The following is a 20,585-nucleotide window of genomic DNA, read 5'->3' on the forward strand; positions in this document are numbered from 1 at the left end:
TGAGTAAACCATCAATTCCATAGGATCCATTCGATCTATTTATTTTCTTTTAGGGTTTTTGTGACGCCCCCACTTCTCCCTAAGGCGAACCAAAGGGTATCCACGGGACGCCTGCCTAGCTCTCGCCAGGACTCAAACAATTCCATTCAACTTATAGCCGGACCACACAACACAAGCCAATAACTTAGATACAATAAATGCGGAAGTATTCAAACTTAATAATAGACATCCATTCTCCAAACCACACGTCAGAATACAGATTACATTTCGTCCAAAGGGTAACATCACGGGGTACCTATCAGCTTGCCACCCGCACGCGGGCATCCCTACGGAGAGTTTCGCTTCGTGACTCTTCACGAATGAGAGGATCGGGGCTTTTCCAGACGAAGGACTTAAGGTCCCAACTGTGGGCATATGGCTCTGATACCAACTGTGACAGTTCTCAGGGTCACATTTCCATACCAAAAGTACAATTCCAAAACCAAAGGCATAACCAAAAGTAATAACAAGCCCTAAACAAAAGTACATCAAGAGGGTTTCTCCATTTCACCTCCGAGTTCAAACCTGTTAAGGAAAACAAATCTACAGGGTGAGCAAAACGCTCGTGAGGCCAAGAACACACATGCAGACACATAGTTCAGATAACATGCCCAAATAACAATTCAGGTAATAGCTTGCAAGTAATTAATAACGCCAACAAAGCGTAACCAGAAACAATTCAAGGATATAGAAGCTCTCAGAAGCTAAATTCCACATTTGCCGATGTCATTTGTATATCTCCCCGTGAAAACTCTCCGTCAACAGGGTTGATATTTTCATATCCGTAGTTCACCACTTACTTCTCATCCGTCCACCATACACCACTTCGGGGCCGCACGACATTTATAAGGCGATACTTTACGAGTATGCCAAGCGAGATCTCTCAATAGATCAAGCTTATCATGTGAATCTCATGGTTCACCGAGGTTCCCGACCAAGCCCATGCCGGCTCGAGTTCCAGGGTCGGCCTATGAGTTTGGGCGTCCCCCATGTATCATGTAAATGTCGAGGAGATTCACTCCATCGACGTATGCAATCATAGCATACCATTTCATGTATTCAAGCATTTGACATGTTTAAGCAGGCATTTCAAGTCATGTAAACCAGGCAAATCATGTTAGACATGAGTCATTCGTGCCAAATGAGAACGAGTGCGATTAAGTACACACTCGACTCCATTTTTTTCAAAATCAAATAGACTAAGCATGTAATCAGGTAAGTCAAGCATGAATCAAGACTTTAGAGTTCAAGTAGGCATACACTTGACACTCACCAGTTATGCAAGCAAGTAGGTTGGAGGGAGAGTTCAAACTTCCACGGTAGGGTCCTCTTGGAGGTCCTCGTGCGTGCCTGAACATCGAATAGTAGATAATTACTATAGGTCCCCAAGTGGTGAGAAAGATTGGACACGGGTAAGGTTCGGAAATATTTTGAAAACTTCGTTTGGCTTGTCTTTGAAGTTGGATTTCCAAAAGGGTGCAGGACTCGAGTAAAATCGGATTATTATCCTCAAAATCATTGGTTGGAAACGAGTACGAGCGAAACAATTGCTAAACGAACGATCGAAATCGGAAGTGGGCTGGCCACGTCACAATCCGGCCGGAACCTGGCCGGATATCCGGCCGGATTCTTGGCCGGATTGGAGGCTGTAGCCATCCTCATTTTTTTTCAAATTCCAACTACAATCCGGCCGCCTATCCGGCCAGTTTCTGGCCGGATTCAAGGCCGGATTCTAGAAAAATGCTTCACGCACGGATTTCTTTTGAAATTCCAGAATTTTTGATTTTTGGTAAAATCTTTGAAAAATCATAACTTCTTTTCTACTAGTCAAAAATTGATAAACTTGATACCGTTGGAATCGTCTTTGAAAGTACTAAAAGTTCCTAGAAGACACCATTCCATGAATCTAAGTGGAAGGTATTCAAAAATGAGCCTAAAGTTGCTGTTCTAGATTACCAGGATTGAGCCGGGGTTGGTTTTTCGCTAACTTTGGAAATTCGGAAAAAATCACTCGTTGCAAACCGGCCCTTGAAACTTATAACTCGATTAGAAGTGCAAGTAAAGTTTTGAACAGAACAAGCGACTCAAGAATCGGAGTTTCGAGTACCGAGATACGGTAGCTCAAAGTTGGGAAAAATTCAAGACTGTTACAAAATTTCCAGATTTGGTTCCGACTTTGGACCTTTTATTAAGTGCCGAAACGGACTTGGATTGACACCAAATTTTGCAGTATAATACTCCCATATGAAGGGTATCTCTCTATCAAATTTCATGGAAAAATACCCTCGGAAAGGTGGTTAATCAATCAACCAAAGTTTGGAAAAATCCTTAAGGCAATCTGTCCAAATCTAAGGTTTCAAAAACGAGGCAGTCACCGTATTTTGATCATAACTCCCTCAATTTAACTCGGAATTGGGAATGGTTGATAGTGTTAGAAAATACATTCACAGGGTTAAAATTTCACAGAAGAAATCGTTACAAGTTTCAGCATGCAACTGGCTCGAATTTAAGCCTAAAGTTGCAGCATCATCAAATCATTTCGGCAGAACGGAGAAACAGGACAGCTGACTTCAGATGAATGGTGTGGCTCACACACATAAAACAAGAATGTGCATTATACACCGTTGGAAACATGGGAACGTCTAGTTTCAAATGCCGCTAACGGCACTTGATTTCGACGTCGGAGTACGGAGTTATGGATGAAACACGAACACTGGTCTGGTTACGACGGCAACCGTTTTCCCAGATTACTAGCTTTGGAAATAAATTCGTTTGACCCACCAAAACTCAGTATTTTTCAACGAAAATTTGTACACAACTGCTACAACATGTAAACAACATAATCAGGCCATTAAATCCTCAGTTTATGCATTAAAATGGCCGAACAAAGCAGGGGTAAAATGGTCCAACTTGGCCTTTGCACTCAACGTGAGTTTCCAGCAGTTTTTCTTCAGCAAATCACTAACTTAAACACTAATCCCACATCATAAACTTCAGCAAGCACAGAATCAGCAACAACCCAAGAGTGGGAATTCATAGAGCCCACTTTTTCCCAACAATACAAGCTACTAAAGTGACGATTCTAGCTCAAATGCATAAATCAAACTCCAAAAGACAAGTTTAAGGTGATTGATTACTACCTACTTTGATGGCTGGTTAGGACAGAAGTTTCGGCCCCTTTGAAGCTTGAAGAATCGTGAAAGCTCCTCCCTTTTCCAGCTAAATGTGTTGTCCAAGACTTAGGCTAAGTGGTGCTAAATTTTTTAGAAGATTTGGTGGTGATTTGCATGAGCTTTGGAAGAAGAAATGTTGAAGGTTTCGGTTGTCCCTTTTGCTGCTGCTATCCGGCCATGAAGCTTGAGGAAATGAAATGTGATTGCTGGTTCCTTTGCGTACATAAGACGCTTGACGTCTAATATATTAAATACGTCAAATCAATTACAACTAGTGCCCTACGCGCGCGTTTTGTGTTCGATTTCTCTTACGTTTGTTGCACTAGTGCACTAAATCTCTAGGGCACTTACATTCATATAAATTTTATTCATTCTTAATTGTCCCAAAATAATGGTCCAAAGTCCCTCAATTAAGCGCGCACGTGAAAACACGTATTTCCAATTTAGGCGCGATAAAATGAAACCTTTGAGAAATTCTTGTAACGATCGTACCACTAACTATCACTTGAGTCTTTAAACCTAAAATTGCCTATTTAGGACCATTGTATATGTCTCAAATTTTTGAGCTTATTGTACTCCCAAATGGCTAAAGTTTTCAGACACGTTTTCCCTTTTTCACTAAACAAGTTTCTAAGAAAATAAATTTTTTTTTTGAAACGAGATACTTTAAAAATATAACGAAGCTATAAAACCATGTACTTAGGTCTAATAAGGATAGAAAATAATATTCGGGGCAAAAATCCAAATAGATAATTAATTGAGCCAAAATTAGGGGTTTTAACAATAATAATTTTACGAGTCCTCACGTGAATTGAGTATTAATTCCTCCATTAACCTTTCTTAATCTATTATTGATCGTTCTTAATTCTTCAATATTAATACACTCCCTATTCAAGTATAGCCTAGAAAAACATGCACCCGTCGTTCCGGACTAATCAAATTTTCGAAAAGCGAATTTTCAACAAAACGCTTTAAAATTATAAAGAGGCGTCATTCCATATAAATGGATTTAAAATGGTCGAAATAAATAATTCGAAGAAAATGAGTGAATAATCATTTAAATATTCCAATAATATTCTATAAAAATAAGAAAATTTTCGGGTTCTCACATCCTCCTCTCCTTGAAAGGAATTTCGTCCTCGAAATTCATACTTAGAACAATATCATTCCCTTCATGGTTATGCCTATCAGATCAATCATTGACTTACGCTTTCCAACTCACCCCAAATCATGAGTTGATTACTTTCTTTCGGAAGATTTTAACTTTCAGAAGGCATATACAATCACCTCATCATATTTTATTAATATACATTCTAAACCATCCTTTGAACCATCTGTATAAATCACAAAATCACCTTATCCGCTCGGTAAAGCCAACACAAGTGCACTGGTTAAACGATTTTCACCTTCAAATTCTTCCTCACATTTAAAATCTCAAATAACTTACCAAGTCTCGTATCCTTAGAAGTCCCTGATCAAACCAAGGTAATATTCGACTACCTCTAAGAACTCCAAATTTCGGTAGGATTTTCTAGTCATTTCCTCTTAAACAGCTTCCACTTAAGCTGAGTTAACAACAATTTCTTCCCCAGATGGGAATTATATAACTTAGAAAGGCTATTTCTTCCCATCGATCTCACCTTTATTGGACTTAACAAAAGTTAGCGTTCTCTCGGGGTTTGTAAAACTACCATCAGATTTTTTTTTTCATGATCTTCTCAAACTTTAGGGTATATTAATACATCATCAATAAATGCCATCACAGATTAATCCTATTACGATTTAAAACCTTGATGCATTAATGTAATAATTGCTGCTAATACATTAGTCAACCCAATTGGCATAACTGAAAATTCAAGCATCCCCATCTTAAATTGGAAGTGGTTAAGCACATCAGTTTCTAGGATTCCCGGTTGGTAGTAACTCTACTTTAAATCCCTTATTCGCTGCTCCTGACCCTTGATTATAATTCTCGTTTATGTGAGGCTATGGAGCATTTGTTCTTAACAGTCTCATCGTTCAAATCTCAATAATCTATAGCCTCAAGCGTCCATTCCAAATATAACATCCGGTCCTTAATCGTTAGGCTCATTCAAACCATCAAATATTTCCTTTCACTCACCCAAATCTCACAACTTTTAATATCTCAAATTGGCGATCAACATTGGATCCCATCTTCAACCCTAAGTTCTCGACCCCTTTTTTTTTCTTCTCAGAATTCAGCCAATTTAGTTTGAAATTCCAACTCCTTGTGAAGAACTTCTATTTCTATACGTATCTCTTCCAAACTTTTCATTCATCCATTTTCTTAATCCTGACTGTTAGTCTATCAACTGCTCAAGCATCTAAATAAGTAGCAAATCAGAATTTGAAACTCAACTATCCACAACCTGTAAATTCTCACGCATCTAAGTCATCCAGGTATATTTACTCTTCCCTCTTCTCGAATGATACTTAAGAAAATCCACACACACGACTAAAGTAATACCTCTTGATATAATGATATGTACTTCCCTTCTAAGGTCTTACTCCCGTGTGTAGTGAAACCATAAATTACACGCCATATGAAACAAGTTTCAAATCCTAACAAAAAAAAACTGTTACACACTAGCAGGACCAAAATCCCTTTCCTCAAAATTTTGTCTAAATCAAACCAATCATGACTTACAAGATAAGGTCAAGACTTTTGATGTATTTTGAATGTATCTGTGGCAAAATGCGATTCAAAATTTTCAAAATTAGAGTTAAAGATACAAATTTTTCTTCACGACCCAAAACTAAATTTTCTTAGTAAGAGATTTCAAATAATGTTTAACCACAATCATCAATACATTTTTTAAAATCTCTCAAATAGATTTAAGAATATTAATCATGCAACTTAATGCATGATTTTTAAAACATATACATAATAATCATAACATACATGGAAGGTGTTCCAACACTTTTCCTCAAAGTTTCGAGTTAAATCTATGTTCGAGTAAGGCGTATATTTTAGAAAATACCTTTAAGAAAGATAGGTAAACATGTAGGTTCATATTCGCATAACTTGTGATCCAATACCTTTACCACCCTTTTATCCAACCAAGAGTTAACTCTACTGGTACATAAAACCCGATCATTTCTAATATCTGATTCATAACAAATAGGCATTCATGTTCCTAAGAAAGATTCAAACTTGAACTCTATCTGATTTCGAGTCTCAAACGAGTTCAAAATGTGTATACATACATATATATATATATATATATATATATAAATTTTGTGAAAAGTAAAACAAGTGAATCTGGGTATAGTATTAGTCAAGTAAAATTGAAAGCGCTTTTGTTCAAGTAGAACAAATTGGTAATGAGTTCAGGTCATCTCACCAAACCCACGAAATACTTTTGGAGTTCAAACTTTCACAAAAGTTGAAATATGGTCACAGGACCAATCATAATATACGTATAAAGCAGCTATTAAAATTTCATACAGGAAAATCTCACTAAGTTCCCAACTAGGTTAATCCATTATACACTGGTAGATCTAATCTTCTGGTTTATTCTCGATTCATATTCAGTACTAGGATCTCATTAAATTATATAAGGTCATCCATCAATTTTTCTCACGAGTACAGGGTTGTCTAAGCCCTCGGCCACGACCCCTTTTTCCTATTCCTGCTACCATACTTAATAGGAGTCTATAGGCGCAAGAAAAGGAATAATTAATCATAAAAGAACTTAATGCATATACAAGTTACAAAAATATTTAGAATCAAGACATGATTCTTTACATGTATCGAAGGTTATAGTACGAGTTAAGAAGTCACAAAACAAGCCCAATATGTCAAATACTGTATATAGGCAATTAAGGGTCACAAAATGTAGAAGTATATGCAAGCGGGATACAAAAGGTCTCACGGCGTGCACCACCCTTCCTAAGTCCTTAATTAAACCAATGGGTCCGAATATCACTAATTCCAATCAGATCACATGCCTTTACGAAATTAGATCCAATCAAACCATAACACAAGCGGAAACCAAAGGTTATCCATTCGAAGTTCAAAATCTTTAATAAGCAAGCCACCAACCAGAGCACCATCATCTCCAAGAATAACTAGTCTTAGGGTTTTATAGTTAAAGCCTCAAGCTCCAAGTTCAAACCCAAGAAATAAGTACAACTTGCTAACTTACGTGTCAAATGGAAACCAAGTCAATTCACACTAACTACGTGTTCTTGAATGCGGTTACTCTATATCTCAAAGTTTCCTCAATCCGTACACCTAAAGATAGGCTCACCCTTCTTGAAAACCAAGAATTTTAAAAGATAAGAAAAGTATTTAAAGTAACAAAAATCTTATCAAGTTCAAGATTTTCATTATAAAAACATAAGTTCGCCGTTCTTCCGAAAATTCAAGATATTTTTATTTTTATTATTATTTTAATTTTTTTTTTGTAAAGCATAGATGAATTCAAGTGTGAAAATACACCAGTATACAATCAAGGGGGAAAATCTAGTTTAGAAAATTTTAACCTTGTATCAGCCCATCACATACAAAATTTCAACAAACTCATCAGTTATTCACAAATTTTTAAATTGAAATTCAAGTAAAATTCACATATTTACCAAAATCGAAGAATTACACATACTTAAAGCATATATATATTATTTCCAATCATCATTTGAAAATAAAACTAGTACATCCTCATTTTTCCTTTAGAATTTCAAAGCATAAATTCTCTAGGAGGTAAATGAGCAGGAAAATGCATTTTATTCCTTTGAAACTCTTTCATCTGGGTTCACAATCACGATCCATGGAGTTTGACCATCAAATCTCGGTCTCTTATCCGCTTTAGCCAGCACTAATAATTGTCTCACTTCTTTCCACACTTACAAGTATAATAATAATTCAAATTCGTCCAATCTTTCACTACTAATCTCTCATCCCATATTTTCCTTCAATATAACATCAGCTAATTCCTCGATTTTTTTATTTCTACAAGTTCCAAGTAAGAAACTCTCAAGTAACCAATTTCTTTAACCCGTAGGATACAATAGACCCTCTAGTTCACATAATATTCAAATTAATCCCACAGTCAGGCATCCTAAACTTTAAGCCTAGAATACACTACAAGATCTAAAGCCTATGCTCTGATACCAACTGTGACGCCCCCACTTCTCCCTAAGGCGAACCAAAGGGTATCCGCGGGACGCCTGCCTAGCTCTCGCCAGGACTCAAACAATTCCATTCAACTTATAGCCGGACCACACAACACAAGCCAATAACTTAGATACAATAAATGCGGAAGTATTCAAACTTAATAATAGACATCCATTCTCCAAATCACACGTCAGAATACAGATTACATTTCATCCAAAGGGTCACATCACGGGGTACCTATCAGCTTGCCACCCGCACGCGGGCATCCCCTACGGAAAGTTTCGCTTCGTGACTCTTCACGAAAGAGAGGCTCGGGGCTTTTCCAGACGAAGGACTTAAGGTCCCAACTGTCGGCATATGGCTCTAATACCAACTGTGACAGTTCTCAAGGTCACATTTCCATACCAAAAGTACAATTCCAAAACCAAAGGCATAACCAAAAGTAATAACAAGCCCTAAACAAAAGTACATCAAGAGGGTTTCTCCATTTCACCTCCGAGTTCAAACCTGTTAAGGAAAACAAATCTACAGGGTGAGCAAAACGCTCGTGAGGCCAAGAACACACATGCAGACACATAGTTCAGATAACAAGCCCAAATAACAATTCAGGTAATAGCTTGCAAGTAATTAATAACGCCAACAAAGCGTAACCAGAAACAATTCAAGGATATAGAAGCTCTCAGGAGCTAAATTCCACATTTGCCGATGTCATTTGTATATCTCCCCGTGAAGACTCTCCGTCAACAGGGTTGATATTTTCATATCCGTAGTTCACCACTTACTTCTCATCCGTCCACCATACACCACTTCGGGCCCGCACGACATTTATAAGGCGATACTTTACGAGTATGCCAAGCGAGATCTCTCAATAGATCAAGCTTATCATGTGAATCTCATGGTTCACCGAGGTTCCCGACCAAGCCCATGCCGGCTCGAGTTCCAGGGTCGGCCTATGAGTTTGGGCGTCCCCCATGTATTATGTAAATGTCGAGGAGATTCACTCCATCGACGTATGCAATCATAGCATACCATTTCATGTATTCAAGCATTTGACATGTTTAAGCAGGCATTTCAAGTCATGTAAACCAGGCAAATCATGTTAGACATGAGTCATTCGTGCCAAATGAGAACGAGTGCGATTAAGTACACACTCGACTCCATTTTTTTCAAAATCAAATAGACTAAGCATGTAATCAGGTAAGTCAAGCATGAATCAAGACTTTAGAGTTCAAGTAGACATACACTTGACACTCACCAGTTATGCAAGCAAGTAGGTTGGAGGGAGAGTTCAAACTTCCACGGTAGGGTCCTCTTGGAGGTCCTCGTGCGTGCCTGAACATCGAATAGTAGATAATTACTATAGGTCCCCAAGTGGTGAGAAAGATTGGACACGGGTAAGGTTCGGAAATATTTTGAAAACTTCGTTTGGCTTGTCTTTGAAGTTGGATTTCCAAAAGGGTGCAGGACTCGAGTAAAATCGGATTATTATCCTCAAAATCATTGGTTGGAAACGAGTACGAGCGAAACAATTGCTAAACGAACGATCGAAATCGGAAGTGGGCTGGCCACGTCACAATCCGGCCGGAACCTGGCCGGATATCCGGCCGGATTCTTGGCCGGATTGGAGGCTGTAGCCATCCTCATTTTTTTTCAAATTCCAACTACAATCCGGCCGCCTATCCGGCCAGTTTCTGGCCGGATTCAAGGCCGGATTCTAGAAAAATGCTTCACGCACGGATTTCTTTTGAAATTCCAGAATTTTTTATTTTTGGTAAAATCTTTGAAAAATCATAACTTCTTTTCTACTAGTCAAAAATTGATAAACTTGATACCGTTGGAATCGTCTTTGAAAGTACTAAAAGTTCCTAGAAGACACCATTCCATGAATCTAAGTGGAAGGTATTCAAAAATGAGCCTAAAGTTGCTGTTCTAGATTACCAGGATTGAGCCGGGGTTGGTTTTTCGCTAACTTTGGAAATTCGGAAAAAATCACTCGTTGCAAACCGGCCCTTGAAACTTATAACTCGATTAGAAGTGCAAGTAAAGTTTTGAACAGAACAAGCGACTCAAGAATCGGAGTTTCGAGTACCGAGATACGGTAGCTCAAAGTTGGGAAAAATTCAAGACTGTTACAAAATTTCCAGATTTGGTTCCGACTTTGGACCTTTTATTAAGTGCCGAAACGGACTTGGATTGACACCAAATTTTGCAGTATAATACTCCCATATGAAGGGTATCTCTCTATCAAATTTCATGGAAAAATACCCTCGGAAAGGTGGTTAATCAATCAACCAAAGTTTGGAAAAATCCTTAAGGCAATCTGTCCAAATCTAAGGTTTCAAAAACGAGGCAGTCACCGTATTTTGATCATAACTCCCTCAATTTAACTCGGAATTGGGAATGGTTGATAGTGTTAGAAAATACATTCACAGGGTTAAAATTTCACAGAAGAAATCGTTACAAGTTTCAGCATGCAACTGGCTCGAATTTAAGCCTAAAGTTGCAGCATCATCAAATCATTTCGGCAGAACGGAGAAACAGGACAGCTGACTTCAGATGAATGGTGTGGCTCACACACATAAAACAAGAATGTGCATTATACACCGTTGGAAACATGGGAACGTCTAGTTTCAAATGCCGCTAACGGCACTTGATTTCGACGTCGGAGTACGGAGTTATGGATGAAACACGAACACTGGTCTGGTTACGACGGCAACCGTTTTCCCAGATTACTAGCTTTGGAAATAAATTCGTTTGACCCACCAAAACTCAGTATTTTTCAACGAAAATTTGTACACAACTGCTACAACATGTAAACAACATAATCAGGCCATTAAATCCTCAGTTTATGCATTAAAATGGCCGAACAAAGCAGGGGTAAAATGGTCCAACTTGGCCTTTGCACTCAACGTGAGTTTCCAGCAGTTTTTCTTCAGCAAATCACTAACTTAAACACTAATCCCACATCATAAACTTCAGCAAGCACAGAATCAGCAACAACCCAAGAGTGGGAATTCATAGAGCCCACTTTTTCCCAACAATACAAGCTACTAAAGTGACGATTCTAGCTCAAATGCATAAATCAAACTCCAAAAGACAAGTTTAAGGTGATTGATTACTACCTACTTTGATGGCTGGTTAGGACAGAAGTTTCGGCCCCTTTGAAGCTTGAAGAATCGTGAAAGCTCCTCCCTTTTCCAGCTAAATGTGTTGTCCAAGACTTAGGCTAAGTGGTGCTAAATTTTTTAGAAGATTTGGTGGTGATTTGCATGAGCTTTGGAAGAAGAAATGTTGAAGGTTTCGGTTGTCCCTTTTGCTGCTGCTATCCGGCCATGAAGCTTGAGGAAATGAAATGTGATTGCTGGTTCCTTTGCGTACATAAGACGCTTGACGTCTAATATATTAAATACGTCAAATCAATTACAACTAGTGCCCTACGCGCGCGTTTTGTGTTCGATTTCTCTTACGTTTGTTGCACTAGTGCACTAAATCTCTAGGGCACTTACATTCATATAAATTTTATTCATTCTTAATTGTTCCAAAATAATGGTCCAAAGTCCCTCAATTAAGCGCGCACGTGAAAACACGTATTTCCAATTTAGGCGCGATAAAATGAAACCTTTGAGAAATTCTTGTAACGATCGTACCACTAACTATCACTTGAGTCTTTAAACCTAAAATTGCCTATTTAGGACCATTGTATATGTCTCAAATTTTTGAGCTTATTGTACTCCCAAATGGCTAAAGTTTTCAGACACGTTTTCCCTTTTTCACTAAACAAGTTTCTAAGAAAATAAATTTTTTTTTTGAAACGAGATACTTTAAAAATATAACGAAGCTATAAAACCATGTACTTAGGTCTAATAAGGATAGAAAATAATATTCGGGGCAAAAATCCAAATAGATAATTAATTGAGCCAAAATTAGGGGTTTTAACAATAATAATTTTACGAGTCCTCACGTGAATTGAGTATTAATTCCTCCATTAACCTTTCTTAATCTATTATTGATCGTTCTTAATTCTTCAATATTAATACACTCCCTATTCAAGTATAGCCTAGAAAAACATGCACCCGTCGTTCCGGACTAATCAAATTTTCGAAAAGCGAATTTTCAACAAAACGCTTTAAAATTATAAAGAGGCGTCATTCCATATAAATGGATTTAAAATGGTCGAAATAAATAATTCGAAGAAAATGAGTGAATAATCATTTAAATATTCCAATAATATTCTATAAAAATAAGAAAATTTTCGGGTTCTCACATCCTCCTCTCCTTGAAAGGAATTTCGTCCTCGAAATTCATACTTAGAACAATATCATTCCCTTCATGGTTATGCCTATCAGATCAATCATTGACTTACGCTTTCCAACTCACCCCAAATCATGAGTTGATTACTTTCTTTCGGAAGATTTTAACTTTCAGAAGGCATATACAATCACCTCATCATATTTTATTAATATACATTCTAAACCATCCTTTGAACCATCTGTATAAATCACAAAATCACCTTATCCGCTCGGTAAAGCCAACACAAGTGCACTGGTTAAACGATTTTCACCTTCAAATTCTTCCTCACATTTAAAATCTCAAATAACTTACCAAGTCTCGTATCCTTAGAAGTCCCTGATCAAACCAAGGTAATATTCGACTACCTCTAAGAACTCCAAATTTCGGTAGGATTTTCTAGTCATTTCCTCTTAAACAGCTTCCACTTAAGCTGAGTTAACAACAATTTCTTCCCCAGATGGGAATTATATAACTTAGAAAGGCTATTTCTTCCCATCGATCTCACCTTTATTGGACTTAACAAAAGTTAGCGTTCTCTCGGGGTTTGTAAAACTACCATCAGATTTTTTTTTTCATGATCTTCTCAAACTTTAGGGTATATTAATACATCATCAATAAATGCCATCACAGATTAATCCTATTACGATTTAAAACCTTGATGCATTAATGTAATAATTGCTGCTAATACATTAGTCAACCCAATTGGCATAACTGAAAATTCAAGCATCCCCATCTTAAATTGGAAGTGGTTAAGCACATCAGTTTCTAGGATTCCCGGTTGGTAGTAACTCTACTTTAAATCCCTTATTCGCTGCTCCTGACCCTTGATTATAATTCTCGTTTATGTGAGGCTATGGAGCATTTGTTCTTAACAGTCTCATCGTTCAAATCTCAATAATCTATAGCCTCAAGCGTCCATTCCAAATATAACATCCGGTCCTTAATCGTTAGGCTCATTCAAACCATCAAATATTTCCTTTCACTCACCCAAATCTCACAACTTTTAATATCTCAAATTGGCGATCAACATTGGATCCCATCTTCAACCCTAAGTTCTCGACCCCTTTTTTTTTTCTTCTCAGAATTCAGCCAATTTAGTTTGAAATTCCAACTCCTTGTGAAGAACTTCTATTTCTATACGTATCTCTTCCAAACTTTTCATTCATCCATTTTCTTAATCCTGACTGTTAGTCTATCAACTGCTCAAGCATCTAAATAAGTAGCAAATCAGAATTTGAAACTCAACTATCCACAACCTGTAAATTCTCACGCATCTAAGTCATCCAGGTATATTTACTCTTCCCTCTCCTCGAATGATACTTAAGAAAATCCACACACACGACTAAAGTAATACCTCTTGATATAATGATATGTACTTCCCTTCTAAGGTCTTACTCCCGTGTGTAGTGAAACCATAAATTACACGCCATATGAAACAAGTTCCAAATCCTAACAAAAAAAAACTGTTACACACTAGCAGGACCAAAATCCCTTTCCTCAAAATTTTGTCTAAATCAAACCAATCATGACTTACAAGATAAGGTCAAGACTTTTGATGTATTTTGAATGTATCTGTGGCAAAATGCGATTCAAAATTTTCAAAATTAGAGTTAAAGATACAAATTTTTCTTCACGACCCAAAACTAAATTTTCTTAGTAAGAGATTTCAAATAATGTTTAACCACAATCATCAATACATTTTTTAAAATCTCTCAAATAGATTTAAGAATATTAATCATGCAACTTAATGCATGATTTTTAAAACATATACATAATAATCATAACATACATGGAAGGTGTTCCAACACTTTTCCTCAAAGTTTCGAGTTAAATCTATGTTCGAGTAAGGCGTATATTTTAGAAAATACCTTTAAGAAAGATAGGTAAACATGTAGGTTCATATTCGCATAACTTGTGATCCAATACCTTTACCACCCTTTTATCCAACCAAGAGTTAACTCTACTGGTACATAAAACCCGATCATTTCTAATATCTGATTCATAACAAATAGGCATTCATGTTCCTAAGAAAGATTCAAACTTGAACTCTATCTGATTTCGAGTCTCAAACGAGTTCAAAATGTGTATACATACATATATATATATATATATATATAAATTTTGTGAAAAGTAAAACAAGTGAATCTGGGTATAGTATTAGTCAAGTAAAATTGAAAGCGCTTTTGTTCAAGTAGAACAAATTGGTAATGAGTTCAGGTCATCTCACCAAACCCACGAAATACTTTTGGAGTTCAAACTTTCACAAAAGTTGAAATATGGTCACAGGACCAATCATAATATACGTATAAAGCAGCTATTAAAATTTCATACAGGAAAATCTCACTAAGTTCCCAACTAGGTTAATCCATTATACACTGGTAGATCTAATCTTCTGGTTTATTCTCGATTCATATTCAGTACTAGGATCTCATTAAATTATATAAGGTCATCCATCAATTTTTCTCACGAGTACAGGGTTGTCTAAGCCCTCGGCCACGACCCCTTTTTCCTATTCCTGCTACCATACTTAATAGGAGTCTATAGGCGCAAGAAAAGGAATAATTAATCATAAAAGAACTTAATGCATATACAAGTTGCAAAAATATTTAGAATCAAGACATGATTCTTTACATGTATCGAAGGTTATAGTACGAGTTAAGAAGTCACAAAACAAGCCCAATATGTCAAATACTGTATATAGGCAATTAAGGGTCACAAAATGTAGAAGTATATGCAAGCGGGATACAAAAGGTCTCACGGCGTGCACCACCCTTCCTAAGTCCTTAATTAAACCAATGGGTCCGAATATCACTAATTCCAATCAGATCACATGCCTTTACGAAATTAGATCCAATCAAACCATAACACAAGCGGAAACCAAAGGTTATCCATTCGAAGTTCAAAATCTTTAATAAGCAAGCCACCAACCAGAGCACCATCATCTCCAAGAATAACTAGTCTTAGGGTTTTATAGTTAAAGCCTCAAGCTCCAAGTTCAAACCCAAGAAATAAGTACAACTTGCTAACTTACGTGTCAAATGGAAACCAAGTCAATTCACACTAACTACGTGTTCTTGAATGCGGTTACTCTATATCTCAAAGTTTCCTCAATCCGTACACCTAAAGATAGGCTCACCCTTCTTGAAAACCAAGAATTTTAAAAGATAAGAAAAGTATTTAAAGTAACAAAAATCTTATCAAGTTCAAGATTTTCATTATAAAAACATAAGTTCGCCGTTCTTCCGAAAATTCAAGATATTTTTATTTTTATTATTATTTTAATTTTTTTTTTGTAAAGCATAGATGAATTCAAGTGTGAAAATACACCAGTATACAATCAAGGGGGAAAATCTAGTTTAGAAAATTTTAACCTTGTATCAGCCCATCACATACAAAATTTCAACAAACTCATCAGTTATTCACAAATTTTTAAATTGAAATTCAAGTAAAATTCACATATTTACCAAAATCGAAGAATTACACATACTTAAAGCATATATATATTATTTCCAATCATCATTTGAAAATAAAACTAGTACATCCTCATTTTTCCTTTAGAATTTCAAAGCATAAATTCTCTAGGAGGTAAATGAGCAGGAAAATGCATTTTATTCCTTTGAAACTCTTTCATCTGGGTTCACAATCACGATCCATGGAGTTTGACCATCAAATCTCGGTCTCTTATCCGCTTTAGCCAGCACTAATAATTGTCTCACTTCTTTCCACACTTACAAGTATAATAATAATTCAAATTCGTCCAATCTTTCACTACTAATCTCTCATCCCATATTTTCCTTCAATATAACATCAGCTAATTCCTCGATTTTTTTATTTCTACAAGTTCCAAGTAAGAAACTCTCAAGTAACCAATTTCTTTAACCCGTAGGATACAATAGACCCTCTAGTTCACATAATATTCAAATTAATCCCACAGTCAGGCATCCTAAACTTTAAGCCTAGAATACACTACAAGATCTAAAGCCTATGCTCTGATACCAACTGTGACGCCCCCACTTCTCCCTAAGGCGAACCAAAGGGTATCCGCGGGACGCCTGCCTAGCTCTCGCCAGGACTCAAACAATTCCATTCAACTTATAGCCGGACCACACAACACAAGCCAATAACTTAGATACAATAAATGCGGAAGTATTCAAACTTAATAATAGACATCCATTCTCCAAATCACACGTCAGAATACATATTACATTTCATCCAAAGGGTCACATCACGGGGTACCTATCAGCTTGCCACCCGCACGCGGGCATCCCCTACGGAAAGTTTCGCTTCGTGACTCTTCACGAAAGAGAGGCTCGGGACTTTTCCAGACGAAGGACTTAAGGTCCCAACTGTCGGCATATGGCTCTAATACCAACTGTGACAGTTCTCAAGGTCACATTTCCATACCAAAAGTACAATTCCAAAACCAAAGGCATAACCAAAAGTAATAACAAGCCCTAAACAAAAGTACATCAAGAGGGTTTCTCCATTTCACCTCCGAGTTCAAACCTGTTAAGGAAAACAAATCTACAGGGTGAGCAAAACGCTCGTGAGGCCAAGAACACACATGCAGACACATAGTTCAGATAACAAGCCCAAATAACAATTCAGGTAATAGCTTGCAAGTAATTAATAACGCCAACAAAGCGTAACCAGAAACAATTCAAGGATATAGAAGCTCTCAGGAGCTAAATTCCACATTTGCCGATGTCATTTGTATATCTCCCCGTGAAGACTCTCCGTCAACAGGGTTGATATTTTCATATCCGTAGTTCACCACTTACTTCTCATCCGTCCACCATACACCACTTCGGGCCCGCACGACATTTATAAGGCGATACTTTACGAGTATGCCAAGCGAGATCTCTCAATAGATCAAGCTTATCATGTGAATCTCATGGTTCACCGAGGTTCCCGACCAAGCCCATGCCGGCTCGAGTTCCAGGGTCGGCCTATGAGTTTGGGCGTCCCCCATGTATTATGTAAATGTCGAGGAGATTCACTCCATCGACGTATGCAATCATAGCATACCATTTCATGTATTCAAGCATTTGACATGTTTAAGCAGGCATTTCAAGTCATGTAAACCAGGCAAATCATGTTAGACATGAGTCATTCGTGCCAAATGAGAACGAGTGCGATTAAGTACACACTCGACTCCATTTTTTTCAAAATCAAATAGACTAAGCATGTAATCAGGTAAGTCAAGCATGAATCAAGACTTTAGAGTTCAAGTAGGCATACACTTGACACTCACCAGTTATGCAAGCAAGTAGGTTGGAGGGAGAGTTCAAACTTCCACGGTAGGGTCCTCTTGGAGGTCCTCGTGCGTGCCTGAACATCGAATAGTAGATAATTACTATAGGTCCCCAAGTGGTGAGAAAGATTGGACACGGGTAAGGTTCGGAAATATTTTGAAAACTTCGTTTGGCTTGTCTTTGAAGTTGGATTTCCAAAAGGGTGCAGGACTCGAGTAAAATCGGATTATTATCCTCAAAATCATTGGTTGGAAACGAGTACGAGCGAAACAATTGCTAAACGAACGATCAAAATCGGAAGTGGGCTGGCCACGTCACAATCCGGCCGGAACCTGGCCGGATATCCGGCCGGATTCTTGGCCGGATTGGAGGCTGTAGCCATCCTCATTTTTTTTCAAATTCCAACTACAATCCGGCCGCCTATCCGGCCAGTTTCTGGCCGGATTCAAGGCCGGATTCTAGAAAAATGCTTCACGCACGGATTTCTTTTGAAATTCCAGAATTTTTGATTTTTGGTAAAATCTTTGAAAAATCATAACTTCTTTTCTACTAGTCAAAAATTGATAAACTTGATACCGTTGGAATCGTCTTTAAAAGTACTAAAAGTTCCTAGAAGACACCATTCCATGAATCTAAGTGGAAGGTATTCAAAAATGAGCCTAAAGTTGCTGTTCTAGATTACCAGGATTGAGCCGGGGTTGGTTTTTCGCTAACTTTGGAAATTCGGAAAAAATCACTCGTTGCAAACCGGCCCTTGAAACTTATAACTCGATTAGAAGTGCAAGTAAAGTTTTGAACAGAACAAGCGACTCAAGAATCGGAGTTTCGAGTACCGAGATACGGTAGCTCAAAGTTGGGAAAAATTCAAGACTGTTACAAAATTTCCAGATTTGGTTCCGACTTTGGATCTTTTATTAAGTGCCGAAACGGACTTGGATTGACACCAAATTTTGCAGTATAATACTCTCATATGAAGGGTATCTCTCTATCAAATTTCATGGAAAAATACCCTCGGAAAGGTGGTTAATCAATCAACCAAAGTTTGGAAAAATCCTTAAGGCAATCTGTCCAAATCTAAGGTTTCAAAAACGAGGCAGTCGCCGTATTTTGATCATAACTCCCTCAATTTAACTCGGAATTGGGAATGGTTGATAGTGTTAGAAAATACATTCATAGGGCTAAAATTTCACAGAAGAAATCGTTACAAGTTTCAGCATGCAACTGGCTCGAATTTAAGCCTAAAGTTGCAGCATCATCAAATCATTTCGGCAGAACGGAGAAACAGGACAGCTGACTTCAGATGAATGGTGTGGCTCACACACATAAAACCAGAATGTTCATTATACACCGTTGGAAACATGGGAACGTCTAGTTTCAAATGCCGCTAACGGCACTTGATTTCGACGTCGGAGTACGGAGTTATGGATGAAACACGAACACTGGTCTGGTTACGACGGCAACCGTTTTCCCAGATTACTAGCTTTGGAAATAAATTCGTTTGACCCACCAAAACTCAGTATTTTTCAACGAAAATTTGTACACAACTGCTACAACATGTAAACAACATAAACAGGCCATTAAATCCTCAGTTTCTGCATTAAAATGGCCGAACAAAGCAGGGGCAAAATGGTCCAACTTGGCCTTTGCACTCAACGTGAGTTTCCAGCAGTTTTTCTTCAGCAAATCACTAACTTAAACACTAATCCGACATCATAAACTTCAGCAAGCACAGAATCAGCAACAACCCAAGAGTGAAAATTCATAGAGCCCACTTTTTCCCAACAATACAAGCTACTAAAGTGACGATTCTAGCTCAAATGCATAAATCAAACTCCAAAAGACAAGTTTAAGGTGATTGATTACTACCTACTTTGATGGCTGGTTAGGACAGAAGTTTCGGCCCCTTTGAAGCTTGAAGAATCGTGAAAGCTCCTCCCTTTTCCAGCTAAATGTGTTGTCCAAGACTTAGGCTAAGTGGTGCTAAATTTTTTAGAAGATTTGGTGGTGATTTGCATGAGCTTTGGAAGAAGAAATGTTGAAGGTTTCGGTTGTCCCTTTTGCTGCTGCTATCCGGCCATGAAGCTTGAGGAAATGAAATGTGATTGCTGGTTCCTTTGCGTACATAAGACGCTTGACGTCTAATATATTAAATACGTCAAATCAATTACAACTAGTGCCCTACGCGCGCGTTTTGTGTTCGATTTCTCTTACGTTTGTTGCACTAGTGCACTAAATCTCTAGGGCACTTACATTCATATAAATTTTATTCATTCTTAATTGTCCCAAAATAATGGTCCAAAGTCCCTCAATTAAGCGCGCACGTGAAAACACGTATTTCCAATTTAGGCGCGATAAAATGAAACCTTTGAGAAATTCTTGTAACGATCGTACCACTAACTATCACTTGAGTCTTTAAACCTAAAATTGCCTATTTAGGACCATTGTATATGTCTCAAATTTTTGAGCTTATTGTACTCCCAAATGGCTAAAGTTTTCAGACACGTTTTCCCTTTTTCACTAAACAAGTTTCTAAGAAAATAATTTTTTTTTTTGAAACGAGATACTTTAAAAATATAACGAAGCTATAAAACCATGTACTTAGGTCTAATAAGGATAGAAAATAATATTCGGGGCAAAAATCCAAATAGATAATTAATTGAGCCAAAATTAGGGGTTTTAACAATAATAATT

The 20,585-nt window shown here is 37.5% G+C and overlaps 3 long non-coding RNA genes across 3 annotated transcripts; all 3 read right to left on the reverse strand.

Moving 5' to 3' along the window:
• Window positions 1-545: 545 nt before the first annotated feature.
• Window positions 546-3,322, reverse strand: LOC113702752 (uncharacterized). The gene is made up of 3 exons (XR_003451261.2): window positions 3,180-3,322; window positions 1,313-1,389; window positions 546-564 (listed from the first exon to the last, which is right to left on the reverse strand). It is a non-coding gene; the product is annotated as an uncharacterized lncRNA (long non-coding RNA).
• Window positions 3,323-8,837: 5,515 nt separating this feature from the next.
• On the reverse strand, window positions 8,838-11,614 carry LOC113702905 (uncharacterized). Its single transcript, XR_003451296.2, has 3 exons — window positions 11,472-11,614; window positions 9,605-9,681; window positions 8,838-8,856 (listed from the first exon to the last, which is right to left on the reverse strand). It is a non-coding gene; the product is annotated as an uncharacterized lncRNA (long non-coding RNA).
• Window positions 11,615-17,126: 5,512 nt separating this feature from the next.
• On the reverse strand, window positions 17,127-19,903 carry LOC140012572 (uncharacterized). The gene is made up of 3 exons (XR_011819751.1): window positions 19,761-19,903; window positions 17,894-17,970; window positions 17,127-17,145 (listed from the first exon to the last, which is right to left on the reverse strand). It is a non-coding gene; the product is annotated as an uncharacterized lncRNA (long non-coding RNA).
• Window positions 19,904-20,585: the final 682 nt, after the last annotated feature.

Source organism: Coffea arabica, chromosome 8e, assembly GCF_036785885.1.
Source record: "Coffea arabica cultivar ET-39 chromosome 8e, Coffea Arabica ET-39 HiFi, whole genome shotgun sequence".
Taxonomy (NCBI): domain Eukaryota; kingdom Viridiplantae; phylum Streptophyta; class Magnoliopsida; order Gentianales; family Rubiaceae; genus Coffea; species Coffea arabica.